Raw genomic sequence first — 20,957 nt, 5'->3', positions numbered from 1 at the left:
GGTTTTAAAATAGTTTCATTCTGTAGAAATAGTCATTTTGAAGAGCAAGGAATGTAAAATCAACCCAAATCAGTCCTTGATTCTGCAATTGCATCTATCAAGGGTGGGCTTCTCAACAGGGCTACCACTGCATCAGTGCCTGCCTCCAGGCCATACAAAATCTGTCGTGATGTGTTGTGGGCTACTCCTGGTGAAGGCAGAGGTTGCCTCTTCTTTGAAAAGGTGCATTTGAAGAAAGTATTTTGTTTGAAAATTAGGAGTATGAAATAACTTCACTAATCTCACAGGAGGAAAATCTTTAGCCCCACATCACCTGTCCTGTTCATATATGGGCCAAATCATGCCCTGGCGACATGCAGGGCTCCCACTGGCTTCATAATGGGAAATGCAGTACTTACTTTAGAGCTGACTTGGCTTTATTTAGAATGATTCAAGACATTAGTTATTAAAACTTTTGTGTTTTGGAGAAGCAATATCAACAGGTGAAATACAGTGACGCCGTTCTTTGACCCTCTGTTCTGTACTTTCTGACAGGTTTCTCCACAGGGCAGGACTCAGTGTGCATAATTAGTGTGGCTCTTCCAGGACCAAACCCTGGACTTGGAGCACAGCGTGAAGAACCGGGAGATGCAGTAGGTGTTCTGCAATTGGCTTTATCCAACTTGCGCTGTCATGCAGCTGTTTGGGGCTCTCAGAGTGTGTCTGAACTGACGTGTTGGCTTGAAATGCAAGCAGACACATGGCTTCACCCCCTGAATGTCCCCCACTGCTTATACTTGCGCTTGCTCAAACCTCGAGGTTCTTTGACTTAAGTCTGGAGTGAACAAACAGGCTCTCTTATGAAGAAACCATAAGCTCAGAAGAGGTTGCCCCTCGTTCAGGCTCTCTCCCGTAGGGCTGGAGGAGCTCTTGACTGTATGAACTCAGCCTTCAAGTTGAGGTGAGATGTTCCTGCAGCCAGGGCTGCCCTCTGGGGAGCTCCCCTCCCCTCAGGCATCCACCAGACACAAACACACTGGTTCCCCTTCCCCTGGGGCCCACACGGCCCTTTTCTGCAGAGGAAAGAGGGGACTCCTTGCTGAAAAAAATCTTACAGAAAATGGGGCTCAGGAGCCTTTTAGAGTTCTTCCAAATCCACTGCAGTCCTGCTCTGGCCTTCGCATGACATGCTGGCACATACTGTCCCCTTCACCGTGCAGAGAGGCAGGACCTGTCTTTAAAACAGGACGTGATTAACGCTGAAAATAGAGTAAAAAATTGTGTGTTTCCAATGAAGTGGGATGGAGAGACCCCTCGTACAGGCACTGCCTGAATACAGAACAACACCGTTCTGAAAATTTGTGCAGGTCTAGAAAGAAGATAGAAGCAACTGCTACTCAATTCATAGTTTTGCAACTGAAAGCTAAGTAGGCATAAGCAGAATACACAATAAATGTATATTTAGCTGTAGTTAAAAGTGAAACTTAATATCCTATGTTAGTACATAGCACTCTCTTACCAAGAAAACTAATTTATAGGTAAAGAAACAGAGTTTAAAACTAAAAGACTGTGTGTTTTTAAATAACCTAAGTAAAATGCATACTTACTTACCTTTTATTCTCCTGCTGTGTGTGCCCTGAGCTGGTCCAGGGAGTTCTATGAGGTAAGAAATTCCTGTTCAACAAAAGTTCCTTTTCTAAAAAAAGTTAACATAATGGAAACGGGGAACCACTTACCAGGCAGCTGAAAAAGGAGCTGACTGTGCAGAGAATTTCACACCTTATGGCTTTTGGTCAGTAAAGTACATAAACAAAATGTAATTTTCTATGCAATTACACAGGGTCACACAAGAATATTATGTTTTAGAAACCCACTCAAAAGCATATTGCTCTCTAAGAGCCCAATCCAGAAAAAGGTTCCTCACTTTAGTAAAGTTGCTGGTAAGCATTTCTGGGAGTGGGGCCTAGGAGACATTTTCCTTTTTATGCTTTCTTAAACAGTTTATGTGATAGTAACAACAGGAAGATAAATTACTTTGAATGGTAGCAATTAGAGAAATAAGGAGTGTGATAGATTTAGCATGTGGAAAACATCTCTCACACATTTTCTTACAGTCATTAAACATACTTTTAATGACACAACACTGATTTCAGAAAGAAACAAAGTTTATTTGATGAATATAAACAAGCTGATCAACACTAAATACTTCCCATACACATGATAACAATGTTATGAACTCTAAATACCTTGGTACTTTACACTTCTACTAGACATTAAATTACAATGACTGTCTAATACATGCCCACTGGTAATTTCTAGGAATTCCTTAGTTTCATATCAATGTCCTTAACCATATATCAACATCACAATCCAGAACATGCCACTCACTTGAAAAAATTATTACAAGAAGCACTATCAAATGAGGACCTAAGGTAAATAGGGAATACTGACCCATTGCTGCAGAACATCACATTCGAACGTCACCCTACACACACAAAAAAAACACTGCAGATATAGTTTGTGTCAACACATCTGAGGTCTTTTCATAAACACTGTTTAAAAAGTAAATTGAAACTCACTTTCAAATGAAAGTCAATGTGCAGGTACGTGCATACTGGATACACAAAATTCATTAAATACAAAATTCATACTGTACATTTAAATGAAAGAAAGAATGTGCAGTACAAGACTGACCTCACATTAAAATAATAATCATTATCTTAAATGTTAACCAAAAATTGGTTTGCTTCTTTACACTTAGAGGGGGAAAAAAACCTACCAAACATTGCTCAAATAAAATATTTCCCAACATCACAGTGTTTATTGTAAACCCCGAGATTCTATTTTAGTGTATGAAAAGATTTTCTCCAAACATCATAGAGTATCACATGAAATGAAAAGAAAGAATAAAAAAAAAAAAAAAGAATAAAGCAAAAAAGCAATGTTAGACAAAATTTTACTCTTTAGGGGCACACTTGCAGGCCCTGATAAAAGTTTAGGTCAATACTCTTACCAACATGAGTGGAGCAAAAATGCCCCTAAAATAATATTTGTGACAAAATTGGCACATACATATAAATATCTAACTATACAGCTTTGTATCTGTGACCCTATTTCCCCCCTAGTTTATTTCCTACTTCAAGTATTCAGTTGCAGAGTTAAGGTAAAGACCTGATTGTAAGAGACACAGACGATTGTCCCCTACCGTGACAACAAATTTGTCATGAGAAACCAGTTTTGTTGTCTGAGTTTCCAAGTGCAACATTTGTCATATGTGCTAAATATACTCCCAAAAGCTTTGCTGTTTCAAAAACAAAGATCTAAAATGCCATTGATAGTTAAAGGACAAACTTTTTAAACATGAATGAAATTGGGATTATCTATGCTATACTAATGCTATACATTTTACTCTATTTACTGAAGACAGTAGCATCCAGCAGGACTCCTGCTCGAATAAATTGCTCTTTGATTGCACCAAGAATTATGGTACAAATAAATAAAATATCATCTCTAGACAATAATTTTAAAGGGGTTACTACGTATGGCTCAAGTAAGATGTTTAGGGTTAATTGCACCACAGGTTCCAAAAATAATTTTTCTAAATTCAGTGCAAGACTTTAGGAGTATCCATTTAATTTCTCTTTTTTTACAGCAGCAAAGAAAAACTACTAAGGATTAAGGCCACCCATGCTTAAATTTATTGTTTGTCCTTTAAAAATGCAGATATTCTATTCCCACTCCCATCAGCATGGAAGCATTTCTTCCATGGACAAAAAAGATGCCTCAAGAAAACAGCCAAACATTTGCACATGTTTGCCAGACTGACTGAAAGTGTTCATGGAGTCATAAGGATCCTCTCCTCGAGAAGTGCTAGAGATTTGACTATCAGTTATGTTCTCTCACTGAATGTAATGACTTCACATTTTTAGTTTTCCTTGAATGTGATTTAAATTTATTTCATTAGATACATTTTGTGGATGCAAACAGCCTTTAAGTGCTGTTTGTTCGTTGGTATTTTCTTTAGCATATCGGATTCATTGGGATCCATGTTGGAGACTGTTTTTCAATGTAGAAAACAATAACAAACAGTTCCTCATTTACAGGAGACCTAGTGCATACACTGTATTCACAGCAATCTTATATTTTGTTTTGTTTTGTTTTGTTTTTTAAAGAGTCCCAGCTTTTACTGTTGAAAACCTGTATGCTTTTGGATGGTAAAAGCTTGACACATCCTTGTGTATATGTCCATATATATACATACATATGTATTTATATATGCCTCAAGCTTTTACCACCCAGAAATAGACACATTTTGTATATAATCTTATATTTATGCTCAAATTAGATGTCCTATGCATTGTCAGAGACACACACCATATTTTCATAAAGCTAATCTTTGTCATCAGTTATTAGTACCAAAAATTGATTTCATTTCCAACCTGGCCCAGAGCTTAATACCGGATATACTATCAAAGTTTTTTGGTTTTAGTTTTGGTATTTTTAAAAAATTATTATTATTTTATCAGTAGATATAAGAAAACAGAGGAGGGTAAAGGCTTGGATTTTATCTTTTGGAAAAGCCCACATCTAACTGGGGGTAAGATTAATGCCAACACCCTTATATAGCATTTTACTAATACCTCTTTGATAATCTAGTGCAATAGAAGTGATACTTTAGAAGAGACTAGGTAAAATCAGCAAATGCAGATACCACATCTAAGAGAATCTGAATTACTTATTAAAATCAATATCAATTTACCAAAAATTAGTTACATAATCTGCTTAACTGAACTTCATTAAACAATACTATTCTGAACAGATGGTTTCTTTGTGAAAACAGAATAACTTCCAAGACCCATTAAAGACAGAAATGAAGCTCTTACAATTTCTGATTGAGTCTCCTTCATTATTTTCCAAAGTATCTAAATTCATAGTAGACTACAAGAAATAATGGAGAAAATGCCAATTAATGCAGCATTACATTAGATATCAACCTTAGCATTAATTTTCTGCATCTGTGATCTTCTCCAGGATATCATGGTCATGTTTAGAGATCCAATGCAATAGATTATCATCGTTAGCTTCCGGTGCTACATTTTTTTCTTCCTCTTTCACTAGTTCCTCTGACAACTGTAACGAGGAAACAAAATATTCTGATTAATAACATGATCGAAGCATACAAAACATCCCAGTTCTCATCTAATCAAGCTTCTCCTAGACATCAGTGGATATATTGCTTTTCTAGGGACTAAGGATTAAGTAAGGATTTGAATTTGGTTTGAACCCACTTATTATGTTAATGGGGTGTCAATTAATTTTACAGCTGATTTTTATGACAAGATTCACCCTAAAAGGGAAAATTCTTAAATTCCAAAGATGTGAAATTCTGTTGTGCTTGTGATTCTGTGAGTGCTGAGTTTTCTGATCTTGTCTATTAAGCACAGTAGTTTTGAAGTGGAAATGCTATTAATAAAACTAAATATTTTTATTTGGAAACCAAAGGAATCATCCATTTCTTTCCACTGTGTTCCGCGGCAGGTGGGAATATGTAGTACCTCTTGCAACTCTCCAGAATTGAAGGTACCGACAGCAACATTTTATTGTTATATTTTAAGCACTTTAAGTCCACTTTAACTTACAAAACAGTGGAGAAGGATTTTATGGATACGAGAACCTCAGATTTATAAAAGTTAAAATATACAACAATCTGTTATGAGTTTTTCAGCCATGCAGGCTGGCAGTCAATGACTGCTGCTCTTCATGGCCTGGCAGGCACTGCTGAAATCTAGGGGGCTATGAGAGGTAACTGGTGTAAGCCTGACTCTGTCAGTGGGAAGAGTCTTCCTGCTTTCCACAGGCTTTGGATGAGGCTCCGTGTCTGATTGTAAGCAACTACGGAGTGAGGCCTGAATGATTTTTATTGTTACACTAGTTCTGCTGCAAGAAAATGGCACAGTATTCTTGAACAGAGAGCAATGGATTAGTCTTATTCACATTATCCGTGTATCAGATGAGTGGGAGGAATTAAACGATTCCTTTACAGGGCAGTTGTTCATTTATCCATTGACTTTGTTTCTATAAAATTGGAAATGGTTATGTATGGGATTCTCTGTTATTGCCCTTGCATTTATGTAACCTTAGAAGTTTCCAAAACATCCAGTTTTATGAAATAGAAATTGCCATAGAATGCTTACACTTTTGCATGCAGCTGAAAAATTGTTGTTTTGTAAATAGAACTAGTTGACTAAAATGCTGCCTCACATTCTAGAACCTAATATTTCTCAGAGTAATTATTTCGTGAGTAAAGTGAAATACTGTTTACAGAATAAACTCACAAATTATTTTAAATCCCCATTTTCAAGTTCCTATCTTTGTGGCAAGTACATGTAATGGTTTATATAATACAAGCTTAGATGAATAGTTCTACTTTTCCAGTGGGAGGTTGGTACAATTCTTCTGGTTGAAACACTTAGGGACTAATCCAGAGCCCACTGAAATGTGGAAAGGTTCCCACTGATTTTAACAGGTTTTGGATCTGGCCCTTGAATGGAGAAAAAATGACTTCTGCAGAGCTGGAAAGCCAGGGAGTTCCTAAAGTAGATCATGTTACTAGTTCTGGCACATAAAATCTTTGCAAACTCTTTATGAAAACTGTAAGTCAGAGCATGCATTACGTTTCGTGAACTGTGCATAGCTCCCATTCTTTTGTGTGCCGAGTATTTCTTAATCATCAAAGAGATACATAAGCATATGAAGCACTTAACGAGCAGAGTACATTCCAGAAACTGTAGCACAAAAATGTCTATTTTTTTAAAAAGTTTCACTACAAACATAATCACATCAAATCTTCAATATACTTGGTATTTTACAAGTTCCTTTGCAATTAATATTCGTTTATGCTCTTAGAAATAAGAACCCAGAATAAAGTGTCCAATCTGAGGAACAGCAACAAATTACAAAATACAGTATCTCTCTGACTTGCTCCCCAAATTCTCACGGGGGTTTTACTGTAGAATGAAAACCCCAAATAAACCCCCACCCGCTTAATCAACCCACCCATTCATCAGGAAACCATACATGTATTGGAAGTGTAACAAAAACTTGTTCACCACAGGTAGGAAATGCAAAGTATTTCTCTAGTAAGTCAAATAAATATATAAAAGGATATTGCTGTCAAATACCAACTGAGGTTGAGTAAATTAAATTTATATTTGTTTCTTCAATGCTGTGCTTGGTATAGGTCACTGAACCTCTAAAACAGAAATAAAATTTGGTAACATACATTGGGCCTGAGATTCAGCAGTGCTCCAGCTGAAATTAATGTCTTATGAGTTTGGCACCTCTGACAGTCCATTAGATACCAGTCAATGAAAACAGCAGAAGGATGTGAAGATATAAAAGTGTAGTAGCCCACAAATATTTGTTCAGATTGTTTTTCCTTTGGATAAAGACACCTGCCTGATTACTACTTTTTACCTTCAATCCTTTCCTCTCAGCAGTGATTTGCAGAAACAAGCTGGAGTGGGTGGGTAAACACAAAGGGGTTAAAGGGGAAACTGTTTAATAACAGTAGTAAAATGCAGGCTATTTTTGACATCTGGGTTAATGTCCATTATGCTCCATATGCTTTCCAAATGTTTGCAACAAGCACCCAGATACAAAAACAGATACCCATTCACATAGGCTTAAATTGCCCTCTCCTAACCTGTTACACATGGTACCTACATAAAAGGCCAACAACTGATATGGTAATTAGTGAGTCAGAGAGAGAGGGAATAGCCACTTTATTGCAGGGAATTGGTATCTGACCAAATGTTCGTAGAGAAGGATATCATTAATAAAAACCTGTTAGGGCTATTTCTGCTCCTTAGTCTATGACAAGGCATCTGCATTATAATGTGACATCTTTTAAAAAGCTGTCAGGATGAATGACTCAGATTCCTTCTCTAGACTCATTCATCATTACTGTGATCAGAGTACGCACAAATGATGGGAAATGATTTCATTTTCTGGAAACAAGAAACTAGACTGAAAAGCAGTATTTAAAAAATAAGGCTGTAACTCATAAAGTCTTTCTCAGCTGACCTCCTGGAACTCACAAAAAAAAAAAAAAAAAAAAATCATTCTCAATTTTTCCTTTTGTCTGTGCAAAATCATGAGAAGAATGACACAATTAACTAAGACAAAGCCCTGGCACAGCAGTGTTCTGAATCCTGTCCCTGCCACTAGCTTATTGGGTGACTAAGGAAAAAGCCATATCATTTTTCTGTGCCTAACTTACTCTTTGCTGGAGCAGGGATAACATCAGGCTCCTCACAGGAATTTGCAAGGCTTAATGTTTGTAATGTGCCTTAATAGTCTTGGATGAGTGCTAAGTATTATTATTTTTCAGTTCCTGCGTTTGATTAAAACTAAAATAACATAGTAAAAATTAAATTAATATATTAAGTTACAAGTAAAGAGCAAGCATGTGGTTTGTGGAGCTACTTGTAACACTTTTAATACAAACATGTATTACAGACTAGGTGATTCCCAAGGTCTGCAATGACATGTACCATGTGGGCATAACTTAACAACTGCAGAATCCCCCCAGATGTTTGATTCAGCCAAAAATCTGTTTGTGGCTTCTGTGCGAGCCCAGAGCTCAGACCAGTGGGAGCACTGTGGGCTGCTTTTTCCCTGCCCCTGAAGTGCAGTTGCAAACATGATCACAGTCCAGATATTTGCAACTCAGCACAAGAAACAATATTAGGTAGCACAGATCTGCTGGAGTGCTCGCCACAATACAGTTCCCTTAACACAGGATACAAAAATGGCATGATATGTACTATTTGAACTTCTCTGTCATTACAGTCCCAACAAATACTGGTTTTGCTACTTCCTCCTGGCCTAACTCTCATGGAAAGAATGAAAACCCACTGTTCGCTTTCTAAAGAATACAGTAACCTGTTAAAGCCTGTTATATTGATGTAAAAATCTCTAGCAAGGAGGGCCAAGAAGAGAAATAATTAAGACATAAAGTTGTATCCAATCTGTGTAGAAAACTTCCTGTGCCGAGATGCCAGAGACACCTAAGACACTTGTTGAGCTGAGTGAAAAGGTAAAATCTAGTTTAAATTTATAGCATTCCTTCAGTGTCCCTCTAGGAGTTTGGCTTTTTGCCAGTGTTCCTTGTTAAAAATTTGTTAAACGTGTTTGGCATTAATGCAAACACAAAGTGCTCATTTGTTACAAATTCTATTGGAATGCATTCATTTAAGGCAATGAAGTAGTTACCAGAAAAGAAAAAATGTTCATTAAGTACATTTTAAAAATACAATGATGTATGCGGTGCATAACTATGGCGCCCCAGTGGCTATATAAATATCTGACAGAATAACCACAAGTTGTGTTTGGTTTGAAATTGGAATCTTTTAAACATAACCGATAGAACAAAAACTGGTTTTGTTTGTTGTCAAAACTGATGTTAGTCTTTCTTGTTTAGAACTAGTTAAAATAACCAAAGTCCTGGCATACAATTTCTTACATCTCAAATCAATAAAGCCCACGGGTTAAAGTAATGCTAAAGGAAGTTTCTTGATTCGAACGGTAAGTGCAGCACTGCATATTATGTGGAGAACACTGAACAGAGAAAGTAAACACCATGCTTGGAGGAGAACAAATTTTCGTCATTCTTAAAAACTCCACTTAAGGAAACGTTACCTTGTGAGATCTGCAACTGTCTGACAACGTTCAGGTATACCTGGGCAAAGCTGCCCTGCTCTACTCTTAATGCACCGATCCTTTCAGAAAATAAATAGCTCAAACCTAGTTTACAAAATCCGAATAACAAATCTCTTTTATAATAACGTGAAACATCCCTCATAATGATAACTTGATTTTGAATAAGCAATTCTGAGGTGTATTTCTTAGATTCTAGAAAATATCTTCGTAGCTACATTGTAAAAGTAGAACCATTTTTCATTTTACTTTTTCAATGATTTATAGTTACTTGCAATAAAGCTTAAAAATGGCAAATAGACAAGTAAAATATATTTTAAAAGAAAGATCCAGAAACTGTGTGATTTAATTAAATATTGAAAGGTTCGCAAAAAACATCAGTATAGAAGGTTATTTATAACAAAACTAACGTTGTTCCAATTCTGGCAAAGAAATTATTTATCCCATTTTTTGCTATTTATGTTTTAAATTCATTATACAGTAAACTTCAGAAGGATCTACAGCTGGTGGTAGAATCACTGCTTGAACGTGATGAACTTTCCATATTGTTATAAAGCCAGAATTGTTAATCTGAGTTAGGGATAAAAGCAGATACCACTGGGATGAATAAAATCAAATGGATTCAAGCCCTCTAGAGAGTGAGAGTCCTTGAAAACTACTGTATGATTATATGATAAAAGTAGATGAAGTTTATGAACCTTAAGACTATTTGGACAAGGATGTCTTCTCTACTGGGAATGTTTATAAATCAAAATTAGGGAAGTGGTATATGAATTGAAAGACAGATTCTTTAATAAACTTTTTCTTTTCATAAAACAAGTCTAGTCTGAATCAAAGCTCTTCAGAAATATGAGAAAACTCAGCACATGTCCTTCAACCTGTCACTTTCATGCTGAATTAAAAAGAGGTCTATGGAAATGGTAAGGATGGCTTCAGACTAGCACACTTCGATGGGCTGAGCTGGAGCGTATCAAAGATGATGGAAGAATTTCTATCGACTCCAGTGGACCCGAGAGCTGCTCATGGAGGCAGCAGTGACTCAGCAACGCACGGCATGGAGCTCTTTGTCAAGACATTTATGACTTCCTTACGATGCAGCATGTGAGACCATTAAACTCCCTTTTTTATTATTTAAATGAAACAGAAGTGACAAATAAAGAAGAGGTTTTGGGTAAAACGGATCAAACAACAAGAGTTCCCAGTGTGATCCTAAAAACTGTCAATAGCAGAGATTACCTGATGAAATTTGAAGGACCCTTTTTCATCCTTGCTGATGTGGAATGCCATTTATTCTCATGCTAGGGACTAATTAGGGGCCTTTTTTGAAGATCAAGGTTTTTCGATCTCTGCTTCTTAATAACATGGTTTGCCTGTCTGCCACCTGGGACAAGGCAAGGCACTCTCTCTAACTCCTGAACAGCAGGCACTGCCTTAGGCCATTGCAAGTGCAGGCAGGAAACTGATCCTGCCTTTTCAGTTGTTTAACCCGTTCACTGCCAGCCCTCCACAAGCCCACTCAAAGTCCGGAACAGGCAGTGACCAATCCAGTGGGAAAGCATTCATTTAATATACTAAAAAATCGTGTGCCTGGAAATCCGACATGAAGGGCAAAATTATTGTATCGGTGTAGTGATAAAGCGATCAGAAACCATGCTCTACTTAGAGACCGGGCTGAATGCGTGTGGCAGTATTTGCTGCAAATCCACACACCACTTACTGTGCTCCAAGCAGGCAGACCACGTTTCTGGTGGCTAAGAAAAGAAGTGGTTAAATAAAAGCTGTGTCAAGCCCCCAATCTAATAAGTCATCTTATTAGGAAGTTGTGATGCCCTGTTTGCCCTAGCCTGTGGCTTGTCTGCTCCACTGAAAGGTCTCCTGCTGGGACCTTTGTGGCATTATATGAGGTAGAGAAGGCTGCTGCAATATATGAGCCTTGGTTTTGAGCAGCCAGAACAGCAGGAGAACTAAGCTGCAAAGAATTAAACATGTAACAACTTTGTAAAAGCACAGACAGTGATTGAGGTTGGCCCTTTTGCTGTTGACACATTCTGGCCCCTGTAGGTTGTGGTCACTAAGCCCATTAGAGTTGCAGTGTGGCAACATCTAGTTCAGCAAGTTCAATGTGTTTCTGTTTTATTTCTAAATACTGGACGCAAGCTGGCAGTGATAGGAGAGTGGAATATGGCCCCAGAAATATGTCATAAACACAGTCGTCATTGTCAGGGATGTGAAATTACTTTTCAAACTATTTATTTTTGGCAGATGGAGGTTGTATGTACTTTTGCATTTTGTTAACTGAAATTTAATTGCAACTTGCTGCATGTTTTGTTTTATTTTTTATTTTTTTTAAAGGAAACCTCAAGATGCTGTTTTCTCTTAAAAGAGAAAATTTTCACTGGATAGAGAAATCTTTGTTGTTAGAAATTCATTGCAAAATGAAAACAGAAAAAATGAACCCACTAAAATCCCAGCTGGGATAAGTTTCATTTATAAGCATCCACTTATTTAAATCAACACTCCTCACTGTTCTTATTTTTTTTGTTGTTGTTTCTTGAAGATAAAACATATGTTTATTTCAGGTTTTAAAAACTGGATTCTAAAATGGACAAGAAAAATGAATTAAATTAACGGAGATATTACTGATAAAACTGAGGGGTAGATTTAAATCATAAACCCTAATATGAGATACAAATCAGAAGAATACCCCTCCCTTTCTCTCCAAGGACTACACTTTTTCCAGGGAACAGTGTAAAGTTTCTATTGCGCATTGATGAGGATGCTCGTGGTCCCTGAGCTCTGAAGGTTCTGTTTGCCTTTCAGAACTGCATCGTGATCCCATCTTTTGTAAATCCCTGCAGATTCATCCCTGCCAGCCTGTAGATATGGAGCAAATGATGAGCTGGCTGAACACTTGTGCATCTGAAACATTTGACTCTCTCAAGCCTGTTACGTGTTGCTGCTGTCCTCATTCCCAAATGAGCTAAGGCTTATGTAAGAGGTTAAATGTGCAGAGAATGACAAAGACAGGTCACAGCTGACGGAGGGAAGGGGTTGGCAATCTTTTGTTCTTTCTGTCCACAGGCATTTCCCTGGTGCCCTTCCCTGTTTCTTCGTGGGTGAGGTAACAGTGTTTTTGCTCAGGCATAGTCACCCTTTGGGTGCACCCAGCTCACTGCTGCTGGCAGCACTGCCAAGGGCTCAGTAAGATCCGACTTGCTGATCCACAGAAATGCTTTGCCACTCCTTTTGGAGGGTCAAAAATTATGTCAAAGGAAAAGCACATTCTTTCTTCAGCCAGCAGTGGTGAGGGGTGTTTCTTTCCTGTTCTTAGGAGTTTGCCTGAGCCAAGCAAGGTCATAGCTGTGGCTTCTCTCTGGATGAGGGGAATTTCTAGAATTTGTAGGACTTTTTTTTTTTCTTTTTTTCTGTCATCTTTTTAGATTTCCCGATAGTTTGGGACTAGAAGGAAATTCTTAAAATCTTATACATATTTGTCTGGTTGTAGGGAGTATGACTTGGTTTTCACCTCACACATCCTACCAGAGCCAGTCAATATTTAATAGCTAACATTGGCTGGCTGTCACCACACTCTGTTGTTAGAAGCATGTTGGTTACTAGATGTTGTACCAGAGTAAATACTAATATATCTGGTGGTGAGGAAGTTTAATCCAAAAGCATTCCAGCCAATGAGCAGTACAAGGCCTGTACTCCTTTTGAAGTACCCAAAGGCTTGATGGAGTCAGGAGGAAGAGAGGTGGTGAGGGCTGAGGGCAGGTTTGAGGTACTTCATGTGTGGGCCCAGGTCTTCCCTTAGGAAAAGGTTGAATACTTGGCTAGAGAGGGCAAGTCTTCTTGGAAGTGCTGGGCATAGCATGGTGTCCTTAGGGCAGATGACTCCAGTTAAGTTGGCAGAAGTTTGCTGGGATTATCTTTTTCTTAACCAAATAGTAACAAGAAAATTAATGAAGATGCATCGAATGGCTTATGTCTGCTTTTCCAATCACCTTAGATGGCTTATCTTCTAAAACTGAGAATAAACAAATGAGCTTCAGAGTATTGCTCTGTGGATCTGAATATTTGTACCAACCGCTGTATATTCCCATCTATACTCATAATTTAGGTAAACCATTAACATGCCATTTCATTAGGTTTTTTCTGCTAGTTAATAGCCCTGTACTCTTTAAAGTTATACTATCAGTTATATTTAAATATTAATTGTGTTGTGGAGGGAATTGTGATGTATACCGATTGTATAAATAATAATATAAAAGAAATCAATATGCCAAAGGATAGCTCAGAGTTTTGTTATATATCAAAAGCCCGTTTTACAGCATGAGATGTACTTTTATCTTCCTCTCCAAATGATCCTAAATATTTTTTATTTTACATGGTTCATGATATGAACCTACTTATAAAAGTGAAGTGTGACACTTACCGTTGCATCTTTTAATGTCAGGAAGAAAGAGATACAACTAAGGAAAATGTTAGCAGCTTTGGTCTATTTGAAGTAAGACCAATGTTGGATCCACTTAAAACTCCTCAAACTGCTCCAGCATTACAATGACTGTGTGTGGCAGTGTGAACATGACTGTACATGCTTGACAGCTACTTATTTTTTAAATACCCATCCAAACAACATGCAGCATTTTGAAATCTAACTTGTGTGGTCTAATTATGCAGTAATTTTTATACTTTAGGCCCCAATAATATGAGCTTCTCCACAATTACGGGCCTGCCCACGCATTTCTCAGTGCATGTTAGGGAAGACTTAGGGACCAGTTCTAGTAAGCATATAAGCATGTGTTTTAATTTTTACTCTAAGTGAGACTTAAATGTGCACCTAACATTAAGAGAATACTTAAGAGTCTACGATGAAAGGGGCCGTACAGGCTATCCTTTTACTGAGGGCATGCATACAAGACCCATAGTTACCAGTATACCAGTAATAATGACTATTGCACAAAGGGAAAAAATAAAATAGCAATAAGAAACTTGTTTAAGCAAAATCTTGCTTCCCCTCCCAAATTCCTAATACCATCTTTTTAACCATTTACAAACTCAAAAGCATGCATCTGTGTAAGAGTTAGCAAGTTCAGAGGCTTAGATTGCAGTATTTCCAAAGGTGATACTCAGACTTCCCATGCAAGTGTCAAATGACAGATAAACATAGACAATGAAAAAGGTGAACTTCATTATGACATCATATAAAATTACAAGGACAACATTTTCTACTTGATGCATTTATAAAAAATTATAAACTGTGTTTATCAAGACAAGTAAATTTATGAGCAGAAATATTCACTACAATTCATCATAAATCACAACTTACACTCAATAGTATTTTTTACTAGAGAACACCTATTTCCCTATGTCGATTCTCTTTCCCCTTTCGATCTCCCATTCCAACTGTGCACAGACCTTCTCTATTTTTTCCTCTCTATTATTCTTCTTGCTTAAGCTTTATTTCTCCCCACTCTTTTTTATTCCACTCTCTGCAGCAGTGCTCTTACCACTCTGTCAGTCTCTGTTGCCAATCTCTGACCAACTCATTGCTGAGTGATGGTATTGGACTATAACTGGAAACTGTGTGATACCATCACCGTCTACTTTACTTGCATATTGCAGTTCTATTAGTTGGAACGAGATAAAACACGAGAAGAGTAATTCACAAAAGCATTTTTGAGGATAATTTTCTAATTAAAAACAGCAAAACAAAATCAGAAGATACTCTTGTGCATGCACAAATGTGTCAGTCCCACTGAGGAAAAAGTAAAGCCCAGAGTAGAACTTAACTCACAGCAGCAACTTGAAAAATAAGAATAATGATGGCAATACAAACTTTGTTAACTCCTCCGTCAATTTTAGAGGGACTAGCAATAAAAGTGGTACTTTAAAAAAAATTTTTTTCTACTGAAACAACTATATTACAAGAAAGATAAGATAGTTTCAGGGCTACTTTCCAGAAACTTTGTTCTTACTGGACTCCCTAATTCAAGAAAACCAAATTTGACAAGACATCCTAATTTCTCATTAAGTATTCTAAATACAATAAAATTATCCAGCCCATTTAATTCTAGTCTTCTGGATTTATTTCCTTCCTCACACTTGCATGTCTTCCCTCATTTTCTATCTGAACTTACAGATACAGGTTGCCACCTTCACAATCATACTTACACACTTCAGATATGAGACACAGCAGCCTGTGCTATATAAGGAACTTTGGAGCTGGATACAAAGACATGGGAAATTCAGCGAAAAAGCACAGTTGGATCACGATTTCATATTTGAATTTAGTGTACTGTACTGTGAGGGCTAGAATATAAAATGCAGGGATTAAGTCAAAGAACATGGCCTCACTGCATTTTTTTTGATGAGAAAACCTTGGTTTTACAAACATTTGCACAGATAAATCAAACTTAACTTTTTATTAATTTATCTAAGTTACTTGTGCTTTTTGAACAATTTGTATAGCATATACCCTAACTATAATTGATCAATTGTTTTATCATCAAAAGCAATTGATTAAGCCAGGAATAACTTTTTTAACAGAGCTCAACAATTAACAGTCAGGTAAAAAATAACAAAACCCCATGAATTTTCTCATGCAAGTCATGAGATCACAAACATAGCACATAAAAATAAGGAGAATCACCCATGTCCTTTGCAGATTTTTTTCCCAATAGAATGTTTTAGGGTATTTACATTCATTTCATTAAAGGAAATCTTATTTTTAATTCCCCAAGGTACATACCTGATGGAAGCATCATTAGGCATTGCCCACAATAATGGCCACAAATTGTTTTGTAGGCTCACAGAAAATGCAGCTTGTTCCAGTGATATTTTCTAATTTATGTCTCTTCCAAATTTTGAAGTGCGGATCAGGAACAACTCACACTTTCTGCTCTCCCTATGTAGAAGGAAACAGGGCCTGCTCTTTCTCCTCCAGAGAATATTCTCCAGGTTCCCCACAATGCACGTGCCCCTGAGTTCAGGAATCCCTGCTAAATCCAGAACCTTGCACTGAATAACCATCAGTAGACCAAAACCATCCACAAACCATTCAGCACTGTTCCAATTTCATTTATACTTGTGGTCTCCGCAGCTGGCATGGCAAGCCTAGGCAACAGTTACATGATATCTGAGTGAGTATGGCTTGCATTTTATCTAAAATCCACTGCCTACTCATTTCACTGAGTGTCCATATTGGGAAAACGTACCCATTATTTCATATTCACACTCTTCAGACTATTCATGATTTTAGAGACTTCTAATATTTATACTTCCTTTCCATATGGAAGAATTATATTGCAATAGCCTCTTTTTTATGTAAAACCAATTTGAAATCCTTTTTTCTAGCCTTTCCTGTGTTCTCTATTCTTTCTCAGTGGCTTATTAAAAATGTCTGGAATAGTAAAGACGTGGGCAAACCTTGAACAGGTACTGAGGTTAAAATGGCTTGGTGTTTAGGTATCTATTTGTTTCCTACATATTTACAGTATTGTTTGCCTTTTTGATCACTGCTCCAAATAAAGCTAAGTTTTTGGAGGACTGTACAATAATTTCAATATCTCCATCATGAAGAGTAACAGTAATTTATGTCCTGACATTCGGTACGTAGTGTTAGGGTTGCTTTTCTCCCATATGCTTCTTTTTACGTTTATCTAAAGAAAACTTCACCTGCCATTTTCCTGCCTAGTTGCACAAGTCACAGCAACCTAGATTTTGAATTTTCAGAATTCCTTCAATCCTACAGAGGAACAAAATAGATTTCAAAACCATTTCATGGAAAATTCCTGTTAAATATATCTGGTTTCTCAAAAGAATGATCTGAAACTTGCAGGGTAGCTGGGATCGAGGGAAGGCAACAGACCTATTTCCATTCTGTGCATAATTCAACAAAGTGCCAGTCCATGCCTGTGGAATCCTTTTCTGTGCTGGTGTTGCTGGCTGACGCTGTCAGCATTTTTCAGGATTATGCCATTATCAGCCTGCACTGGGACCCTTTAAAACCGCTGAAATAAAAGGGCTCTTTTTGCCTATTTATGCCATCCTGCTCTGAGCACTTCCTGTTGGCCCCAGTAAATCTCTTTGCTAAATTTCAATCGACTCTTGTGGTGTTCCAGCTGTTAGATAAACTTCCAAGGATATTTTTGTGACAGGTACAAACCTAGACAGGAAATCTCATGAAGAAATCCTAAATTAATTATATGTCAACATTCAAGCCACAAGAAGGAGCAATTGTCATAAATTTTTGAAAGTTAGAATCCAATTTTAGTTGTAAGTGCAAAAAAGTTCACTGACTCAGTTGTGAGTCACTGCCAATAAAATAATATATTTCGCATTCTTTAACAGTTCATTTTGGCTAAACATAGAAGGGAATAAGCTAAGATTAGTGAACTGTACATTTAAATCACATAAAAAGGCTACAGACACAAACCAATAACGAATTGTAGATTTATAAATTATCATTCAATATTGCCTAATCTTATCTCACTTTTTTGAAAACACATACAAAATACAAACTGATTTTGTGCTAAATGAAAACATCTTCACTGCCTGAAAATCTGATAATGATGCCAAAAAAAAATCTTTCTGCCATACCACACAACACGTATCCCAGCTCTCTTCCTCTACACACACACACACACACACACACACACACTGTGCATTTCGTTTGTTTTATCAATGATAGTAATACTCAGTAAGCAAGGGGTTGAGAGGGTAAAGAGTGTTGAAACAGTACTGGCCCACAGAGGGTTGCCCATGTTTCTCTGGTTTTAGCATTGCTATGGATTTCTTGACAGCTTTTCCAGTTCCTCTGCGACATGCCCTCGCAGAAACTCCGAAGACTGCATCCGGGACACGTCGGCAGTGTGAGTGCTCGGCAGCCGCCACCGGCTGTGCAGGTGGCAGAGATTCCCTATCCCGTTCCCCCAACATTCAAAACATTTTCCTGGGAACGCTGTTGAGGGCCGTAACCCTCGCAGTGCTGCTGCCTGGCAGTGCTGCCCCGACAGCAGCGGCAGTGACCGTGCGCGTCCTTCCAGGCCTGTCAGCTGCACACAGCTGGGAGCAGAGCTCTAATCCACTCCCAGCTGAGAACAGCTGAAAAAGCCAACCACTGTGTGTCAAGTCAGGTACTCAAAAGCAACCTTGTGCTCTAGCCTGGTAGGGGGCCCTTTCCATACCATCTGCCTAAAGACAAAAGAGAGAGTTTTGAGATACCTGTTGTCTCAGTACAGAGAAAAATGTGTTGCCGGGGTAGGAAGAGAGGGAGCGGGAGAGAATGCATTGAGTTTTGCAGGCTGCATTCCTTGATGCAGCTTTGAGGCACTTGTGGGAGATGCTTGTGGTCCTTATTCTGGCACCAGGTCTGTAACAAGCTCTGGCAAAGAGCAGAGCAACGCAGCGCCACTCTGAATCCTGTGGCATCCATACAGACCTCAGGATACTGCCTGCTAGGTACGGAGCTCGTGGTGAGAAACTGTACCGGTCACAGCCATTACTCCTGCACCTGGCAGCGCTCTGCACCATCAGCCCTTGGCTACATGGTCCAGCCACCATTGCTCAAGAAAGAAAAGCCCGAGCAGGAAGATGCAGGCACCTTCCTCATGCAGAGGCAAGACAGAGGGAGCAACCTAGAGAATCTGCTTTACAGCAAGAAGTGATACAGCTCAGGAGAGAAAGGGCGTTCAGGCTATTGAGAGGAGAAGCAACACGACAGTCATCTCACACAGTAGGCACGAGGCCACGGCTGACCGTTCTGTTCATAAACAATATCCGTTTATGAAACACAGGTAACATTCCCCCTGCTCTGCTGAGAGCTTTCTCTTCACAGATGAAAGACACTAAAAGGACACGTCCAAAGCCCACAGAAGACAAAGTCTTTCCATTTATTTCAGTGGAGCTATGTCAAACTAGTACCAGGAAGCAAACACTCAGAGACCCATCTGCAGGCAAAACTTGGCCACAGCATAAAATACAAATACATGAGAAATCTGGCAAGGCACCAGCAGGAACATACTGCGCTTAACTGACCACCTTGATTCTGTGTCTCTGAAATACTGTGGATAAATAACTATTTATGTCACCCTGGGAGAAAAGGAATGTATGATATGGCTATGAAACCACCTGGACTTTTATATATAAAAAGTGTTTTCACTACTTATGGAAAGCCAGACATGTAAATTACACTACCTTTAGCAGGAAAAAATATGTGCCACAGACCATGCCTAGGAGCAGAACTCAGGAAGAATGGGGGTATGGTCATGCCAGTTTTGCAGTGTTTTCTTTTACAAGCCTGTTTTACTGCTGAGGTAGGGGAGACCAGTGTTATTGCTTCCTCAGAAAGCTGTTCTCACAGGATTTCACTATTGGTCATGAAATTCTTATAAGGTCAGACAATCCTGCAAGATTTTAAGAAACTGAAGGTTTAAACGTGTTCCCAAGATTTTGGTTATGTCTGTTTATAAGATGGAAAGTAATCTCCTTACAACTGTGTATCCCCTGGGAAACCAGAATTAAATAAAAGCAAATCTGGAGATCTGAATTCAGTTCCCTTGAAAGTTTACACAAATTTGTTATCAAATGATTTATCTACTTTCGCCACGTGGACAGATAAAGTTGGCATTATCGGCAAAACTACATCTGCATATTTAGTATGGGAATAAATAGGCTTAGCCTGTTTTCTTGGTGCTGAAGACTGATTATTTTGCAAGACCAAGACGACACACAGCCACAGCATCCTATGCCATTAGAGGTCCCCTCAGGGCTGATTGTTAGCATTAGAACATTAGCAATCTGTGTATTTATCAAAATGTGGACACTAGAGTGGCTTGAAGTAGTTCTACTTCCTCTTAAATGATAATAAATTGGCAGCATGAGTGTTGACTGCCTGAAATGCAACTTCATTACTTCAGAGGTTAATGGAGCAACCTCTCTCTGTTGATCTTCCTGTCACCATTGGCTACAAAAGACTCTCTGACACAGTGCAGTTTTCAGGAGAGGCACAAGTATAACAGGGATTAACCACATCAAAAAGAATACTGTCCCGCTCCATTATATTCTGCAAAGCTGGTGTGCAGTAAATTACAACACCCAGCAGTGTGATCTGCCTTGTCTAAAAATAAAATTAGCATAAAAAGAGATGATGATGATATATTACTGAAATAGTTTTCCATCTTGAAAGAAAGAAAGAAAGAAAGAAAGAAAGAAAGAAAGAAAGAAAGAAAGAAAGAAAGAAAGAAAGAAAGAAAGAA

At 38.1% G+C, this 20,957-nt stretch overlaps 1 protein-coding gene across 11 annotated transcripts in view; it reads right to left on the bottom strand.

The window, feature by feature from the left end:
* Positions 1-2,126: 2,126 nt before the first annotated feature.
* Positions 2,127-20,957, bottom strand: part of ERC2 (ELKS/RAB6-interacting/CAST family member 2) — a 532,940-nt gene continuing 514,109 nt past the window's right edge. For all 11 annotated transcript variants that reach the window (XR_003399297.1, XR_003399299.1, XR_003399301.1 and 8 more), the window contains one exon: positions 2,127-5,109. The gene's annotated coding sequence lies outside the window, so the exon portion shown is untranslated. The remainder of the gene's footprint in view (positions 5,110-20,957) is intronic.

The sequence above is a fragment of the Athene cunicularia genome (genome assembly GCF_003259725.1).
Source record: "Athene cunicularia isolate RWA chromosome 12 unlocalized genomic scaffold, athCun1 chr12_part1, whole genome shotgun sequence".
In the NCBI taxonomy this organism is placed as follows: Eukaryota; Metazoa; Chordata; class Aves; order Strigiformes; family Strigidae; genus Athene; species Athene cunicularia.
This window is presented reverse-complemented; position numbering and strand designations above follow the sequence as displayed.